The sequence below is a fragment of the Lepidochelys olivacea genome (assembly GCF_965140295.1).
Source record: "Lepidochelys olivacea isolate rLepOli2 genome assembly, chromosome: 1".
Lineage (NCBI taxonomy): Eukaryota > Metazoa > Chordata > Testudines > Cheloniidae > Lepidochelys > Lepidochelys olivacea.
In genome coordinates, this window is record NC_140411.1 from 221,602,659 (window position 1) to 221,610,250 (window position 7,592).

Sequence of the window (7,592 nt, forward strand, 5' to 3'; positions counted from 1 at the left end):
TTCTTTCTAAACAGTCCTCGTCTCTTCATGCCTGTAATCATTTTCATTTCCCTCTTCTGAGTCCCTTCTATTTCTGCTATGTGCTGACTGAAATGAACAGAGTTTTCCAGGAGAGGGCATCCCATTGATTCATAGAACAGGTTCAGTATTGTTTTCTATTAGAGCCTTGCAAATAATGGATTTTTTCAGTTCACTGGTAATTCTGAAAAGTTACCAAAAAGAAATGTTCAGGTCCACACAAAATGTTTTGTATTGATTGAGTATTTTTTGTTTGTAATTTTTTTAAAATGTGAAGTAAACATTGAAGCAAAAAGTTGTCGCTGACCAAAGAATTTAAATGTTTGTTTCAATTTTTTGAATGTGTCCAGTATGGCAAAAAAGACACGAATTCACCAAATGTTTCCATGTTGCCAAATCTCATTCTGTCGCCAAAAGAAGATTTAGCTGACAAATGTCAGCCAGCTCTATTCTCTCTCCCTTACTTAATATGTCCAAATGATTCGCTTCTTTGCCCCCTGCTTGTGAATTAAGCAGAGGTTTAGACTGAGCTGCCCAGTTTTTTCTTGAGTGGTTACAGTTAACTGAGAACTCATCAGTGCATACGAGTAGGTCAGTTTGGTCCTTCCAGTGTACAAGACTTTGCACTTGTCTACACTGACCTTGAGCTGTATGGCACATTCCTTCCCACCTCTATTAATTCAATTGAAAAAAGTCCAATAGCTCCATTGGCGTAGGTTAAAACCCTTGGCTCACTGGCTTGGAGCTGTTTAGATCTGGCTGCTGACTGGATGGAAGGGACTTTGCCTTTGAGGAAACCTCCGACAAGGATCTCATGGCTTGTGATGAAGAGCATGGTGGAAAGGAAAATGGCAGGAGGAGGGAGGAAGGCTAACTATTTTGTGGAGGTTACTTTACCAGAGGATGGAACATCACTAGCTTGTTCTGTTGGGTTCAACAGGCTTAGATTATTCTGTTGGGTCTATCAGGAAGGTTCCTCTTCTCCTCTGCATCTGGTTAGGTGTTTGGAACCATCTCTTTCTGATGTGGAATACCTCTCAGCAAGCTGTGCCTTTGTCCCTTCTAACTGGGCTCTCCATTGGGCTACTTGTGGTGTGTTGGAAACTGGTACAAATGACAAGCCATCTCTTTAACTGTGAGGACCTTCCAGGACTTGTTATAGACAAGGGCACTCTGAGGGAAGACGTGATCTGGGTTGTCCGAGTCAGTCAGCAGAAAGTCTGGATGAATCCAGCTTAAAGCAAGGTGGGGTGAGTTGTCTCTCTGCTTTAGGGAGCAGACTCTTTCCTCTGTCTCTCTGTTTTTGGATTCTTATATATTATCATTCTGACTTCTAAGAAAGAAAGTAGTCTTACGCTGCAACCATCCAGCAAGAGTATTTATGTCTTTTATCTAACTTCTCTGAGTGTGTACACTGTGAACATAACTCTTGGAACCAGCTGGAAGCCACAGCTGGTGCAGAATGAATTGGCCCATCTGTCAGGCAGCGATAGCCAATGGAGACCTGTTAACCCAGTTCAACAACTGCACTGGCATTGATTTTGATTTGTAATTCACTATAAGGCATGGGCCTTGGCTGCCTGTGAAGCTGTCTCATTCCCTGCTCCAGGCCTCTCGGGGAGCCTTGGAAATATTTTGAAAAGTTTGAAATAAAATGTGGTTTCAACTTTTTCAAAGTAAAATTTCAGAATTCCTTTTCCACAGGAAATTTTGTCTTTAGTTCTGTTTCAGAACAATTTCTTCTTTTGATTTCAGAATTTCACAGTTTTCAGACAGTTCTAATTTTAACCCTTTGGCTATAGGCCTCTCCTCAGACCCTGTGAGTGGGATACAGCCATTGCAATGAATTGGGATGCTATCGCTCATCTGGCATGTTCAGCGGGCTCATTCTGTCTGCATAGGCTTGGTGCATTCAGAAAAAACATCAGGTAGAAATCCTGACCCTGCTGAAGTCAATGGGAGTTTTGCCACCGATTTTGGTGGGGCTAAGATTTCACACCGTGTGTCTTCTACCTTGAGGTTGCTTTTCAGCAGTACATCAGGTATGTTCTGCTGTGATTCAGCAGCATGGCGTGTGGGTATTCTAGCTGGATCTTGCTGGTACATGTGGCAGCAGCCAAGTGTTAAAGACATAATGTTACCACACAAGGAGGATTCCTTGATTTCAAGTGGTGAGGTCTGTAATGGGCTAATGCTACAGTAAGAAGACTTGTTTATGCACCTTTGGTTCAAGATTTGAAAGGACAGTGGAAGTGATGGTAGAGATGGAGGCATACCAGCCCATTCTCTAAGACAACCATAGTGAAACACAACTTTGCAATAAGAAGACAATGGCATGTGCCAAGAAGCAGAGAGTAATTTAATTACTTCTGTAGATGTCATAAATACAAGGGATGATTTATCCTCGTTCCCTCCTGGGGATATTGGACAGGAAGGAATTTACCTGAAGCCATTGAGAAAGAAGAAATGAAAAGAAAATTACAAAACAAAAGAAGAGAATAGAGACTGCTTCAACTATTATTGATTCTTATTTGTCCTGGGGTAATGCCTAAAGGCCCTATTAAAAATCAAGGCCCATTGTGTTAAGTACTGTGCACACATGTGTTACAAAGTTGATTCTTACCCCAAAGAGTTTATAATCTAAGTAAGAGACAATGAGCCACATTGTCCCCTGAATTTTGACTGCTCAGGCCAAGGATTAGTTTGGCCTACTGCATTACATAGGAGACTGCATCTGTGGAAAGGTGTCTTGTAGTGGACTCAGAGAGACCTGCATCAAATGATGCATCACTACACAGGTCCCAGAACTCTCACATAGTGACTCCAATGTGTTTAGGTCAGAGAGCACATAGCACACTGGGGTGCTGTTCCTTGACTGGGGCCTTAGGAATTACTAAATACAAATAATAACACAATTCCAGTGAAGAATCCGTGGCTTCCCCCTAAAGTCCTGTGAAGCTGAAGCTGATCAGCAGCAGGTTCTTCACTGATATCTCTCAAGAAGACATTTCCTTTATGTGTTCAAGCATGTCAAGAAGCTATAGCTCAATCTGTAGGAACATTCATGGAATGTGGAGGGAGGAGCATAGGTTGCAGGATGGAAGAGTTTGAAGGAGGCACCAGGAAGTCAGTTCATGTGCACATAGCATGCTGGCTGCAGTTGCAGCATCTCTGTAAATAGGTCTCTTAATAAAGAGCCCAGTTTAGTTTTAGAAACATGGAGTCTTCTCATGTTGTTACCCAGCATACAGTACATGAAACCCAATCCAACTCCCATTCAGGTCTACAGAAAGGCTCCCACTGAAATCAGTGGGAGTTCGATCAGGCCCTGTATACAGTAGTGGACCTTAAATTGAAAACCTTTTTGGAAAGTCTTTAGAATTTAACAGGGATGTAATCAGTGGGATTCTATAGAAATGTATTAGGTTCTATGAAGTGACAATGACAAAAGAAAGGATGCTAAAAAATTGAAGAGAAGAATGATTTGAGGACTGGAAGACATTCCATAGAGAGAGACTTAAGTCTCTCAGTCTCTTTAGTTTATCAAAGGCTAAGAGATGGCTTGATCACAATCTATGCCCTGGTCTACACTAGGACTTTAGGTCGAATTTAGCAGCGTTAAATCGATGTAAACCTGCACCCGTCCACACAAAGAAGCCCTTTATTTCGACTTAAAGGGCTCTTAAAATCAATTTCCTTACTCCACCCCTGACAAGTGGATTAGCGCTTAAATCGACCTTGCCGGCTTGAATTTGGGGTACTGTGGACACAATTCGATGGTATTGGCCTCTGGGAGCTATCCCAGAGTGCTCCATTGTGACCGCTCTGGACAGCACTCTCAACTCAGATGCACTGGCCAGGTAGACAGGAAAAGAACCGCGAACGTTTAAATCTCATTTCCTGTTTGGCCAGCGTGGCAAGCTGCAGGTGACCATGCAGAGCTCATCAGCACAGGTGACCATGATGGAGTCCCAGAATCGCAAAAGAGCTCCAGCATATACCAAACGGGAGGTACGGGATCTGATCGCTGTTTGGGGAGAGGAATCCGTGCTATCAGAGCTCCGTTCCAGTTTTCGAAATGCCAAAACCTTTGTCAAAATCTCCCAGGGCATGAAGGACAGAGGCCATAACAGGGACCCGAAGCAGTGCCGCGTGAAACTGAAGGAGCTGAGGCAAGCCTACCAGAAAACCAGAGAGGCGAACGGCCGCTCCGGGTCAGAGCCCCAAACATGCCGCTTCTATGATGAGCTGCATGCCATTTTAGGGGGTTCAGCCACCACTACCCCAGCCGTGTTGTTTGATTCCTTCAATGGAGATGGAGGCAATACGGAAGCAGGTTTTGGGGACGAAGAAGATGATGATGAGGAGGAGGTTGTAGATAGCTCACAGCAAGCAAGCGGAGAAACCGGTTTTCCCGACAGCCAGGAACTGTTTCTCACCCTGGACCTGGAGCCAGTACCCCCCGAACCCACCCAAGGCTGCCTCCTGGACCCAGCAGGCGGAGAAGGGACCTCTGGTGAGTGTACCTTTTAAAATACTATACATGGTTTAAAAGCAAGCATGTGAAAGGATTACTTTGCCCTGGCATTCGCGGTTCTCCTAGATGTACTCCTAAAGCCTTTGCAAAAGGTTTCTGGGGAGGGCAGCCTTATTGCGTCCTTCATGGTAGGATACTTTACCACTCCAGGCCAGTAACACGTACTTGGGAATCATTGTAGAACAAAGCATTGCAGTGTGTGTTTGCTGGCATTCAAACAACATCCATTCTTTATCTCTCTGTGTTATCCTCAGGAGAGTGAGATATAATTCATGGTCACCTGGTTGAAATAGAGTGCTTTTCTTTAGGGGACACTCAGAGGAGCCCATTCCTGCTGGGCTGTTTGCCTGTGGCTAAACAGAAATGTTCCTCCGCGGTTAGCCACAGGGAGGGGGGAAGGTTGAGGGGGTAGCCACGTGGTGGGGGGAGGCAAAATGCGACCTTGTAACGAAAGCACATGTGCTATGTATGTAATGTTAACAGCAAGGATTACCCTGAAAGAGTGTAGCCACTGTTTTATAAAATGTGTCTTTTTAAATACCGCTGTCCCTTTTTTTTTCTCCACCAGCTGCATGTGTTTCAATGATCACAGAATCTTCTCCTTCCCAGAGGCTAGTGAAGCTTAGAAAGAAAAAAAACGCACTCGCGATGAAATGTTCTCCGAGCTCATGCTGTCCTCCCACACTGACAGAGCACAGACGAATGCGTGGAGGCAAATAATGTCAGAGTGCAGGAAAGCACAAAATGACCGGGAGGAGAGGTGGCGAGCTGAAGAGAGTAAGTGGCGGGCTGAAGAGAGGGCTGAAGCTCAAATGTGGTGGCGGCATGATGAGAGGAGGCAGGATTCAATGCTGAGGCTGCTGCAGGACCAAACCAGTATGCTCCAGTGTATGGTTGAGCTGCAGCAAAGGCAGCTGGAGCACAGACTGCCGCTACAGCCCCTCTGTAACCAACCGCCCTCCTCCCCAAGTTCCATAGCCTCCACACCCAGACGCCCAAGAACGCAGTGGGGGGGCCTCCGGCCAACCAGCCTCTCCACCACAGAGGGTTGCCCAAAAAAAAGAAGGCTGTCATTCAATAAATTTTAAAGTTGTAAACTTTTAAAGTGCTGTGCTTAAAGTGCTGTGTGGCATTTTTCTTCCCTCCTCCACCACCCTTCCTGGGCTACCTTGGTAGTCATCCCCCTATTTGTGTGATGAATGAATAAAGAATGCATGAATGTGAAGCAACAATGACTTTATTGCCTCTGCAAGCGGTGATTGAAGGGAGGAGGGGCGGGTGGTTAGTTTACAGGGAAGTAGAGTGAACCAAGGGGCGGGGGGTTTCATCAAGGAGAAACAAACAGAACTTTCACACCGTAGCCTGGCCAGTCATGAAACTGATTTTCAAAGCTTCTCTGATGCGTACCGCGCCCTCCTGTGCTCTTCTAACCGCCCTGGTGTCTGGCTGCGCGTAACCAGCAGCCAGGCGATTTGCCTCAACCTCCCACCCCGCCATAAACATCTCCCCCTTACTCTCACAGATATTGTGGAGCACACAGCAAGCAGTAATAACAGTGGGAATATTGGTTTCGCTGAGGTCTAAGCGAGTCAGTAAACTGCGCCAGCGCGCCTTTAAACGTCCAAATGCACCTTCTACCACCATTCTGCACTTGCTCAGCCTGTAGTTGAACAGCTCCTGACTACTGTCCAGGCTGCCTGTGTACGGCTTCATGAGCCATGGCATTAAGGGGTAGGCTGGGTCCCCAAGGATACGTATAGGCATTTCAACATCCCCAACAGTTATTTTCTGGTCTGGGAATAAAGTCCCTTCCTGCAGCTTTTGAAACAGACCAGAGTTCCTGAAGATGCGAGCGTCATGTACCTTTCCCGGCCACCCCACGTTGATGTTGGTGAAACGTCCCTTGTGATCCACCAGAGCTTGCAGCACTATCGAAAAGTACCCCTTGCGGTTTATGTACTCGGCGGCTTGGTGCTCCGGTGCCAAGATAGGGATATGGGTTCCGTCTATGGCCCCACCACAGTTAGGGAATGCCATTGCAGCAAAGCCATCCACTATGACCTGCACATTTCCCAGGGTCACTACCCTTGATATCAGCAGATCTTTGATTGCGTGGGCTACTTGCATCACAGCAGCCCCCACAGTAGATTTGCCCACTCCAAATTGATTCCCAACTGACCGGTAGCTGTCTGGCGTTGCAGTGCTCCATTGTGACTGCTCTGGACAGCACTCTCAGATGCCCGATTGTTTGCCGTTGCTCTGATGCAGGGAGGGGCGACTGAGGACATGGCTTACAGGGTTGGCTTCAGGGAGCTAAAATCAACAAAGGGGGTGTCTTTACATCAAGGAGTATTTCAGGCAGGACTTCACGGAGGGTTCCAATAAGAAATGGTGCACCTAAGTTATCGTTCTTATTGGAACAAGAAGGTTAGCCTGGCCTCTGATTGATACATGGCTAGATTTACCTCGCTGCACCTTCTCTGTGAGTGACTGCAGTGTGACCTAGAAGAATGAGTCCCCTAGACGGGGGAGGGGGGGAAGCAAATGAATACAGAACAAATCTGGTCTATTTCTTGTTTTGATCCACTCCATCTATCTTTTACATCTTTGGCTGGCAGCAGACGGTGTAGAAGGACTGCATGCCATCCACATCTCATGGCTGCTCGGCAGAAGATGGTACAGTACGACTGCTAGCCATCCTCATCTCTTGCCTGCCCGGCAGAAGATGGTACAGTACGATTGCTAGCAATCCGTATCGCCTGCCTGCTCACCATAAGATGGTTCAATAGGACTGACTGCAGGACTAAAGAGAGTGACCTGGTCAAGTCACTCTAAATTAAGTCCCTGCGCCCATGTCTGTCTAGGCGCTCCCAGCCGACGTGGCCAGGAGCACCTCGGACATGATGATGACGGCTACCAGTCGTACTGTACCGTCTGCTGCCACAAGGCAAGGGGTTGCTGCTACTGTGTAGCAAAGCCGTACCGCGTCTGCCAGCACCCAGGAGACATAGGGTGACGGTTACCTGAGTGGGCTCCA

At 46.7% G+C, this 7,592-nt stretch overlaps 1 long non-coding RNA gene across 1 annotated transcript in view; it reads left to right on the forward strand.

Annotated features, from left to right (window-relative positions):
* Positions 1 to 5,746, forward strand: part of LOC311518762 — a 48,535-nt gene extending 42,789 nt beyond the window's left edge. Inside the window, exon 4 of the long non-coding RNA XR_014711107.1 lies at positions 5,124 to 5,746. This is a non-coding gene — a long non-coding RNA (uncharacterized lncRNA). The remainder of the gene's footprint in view (positions 1 to 5,123) is intronic.
* Positions 5,747 to 7,592: the final 1,846 nt, after the last annotated feature.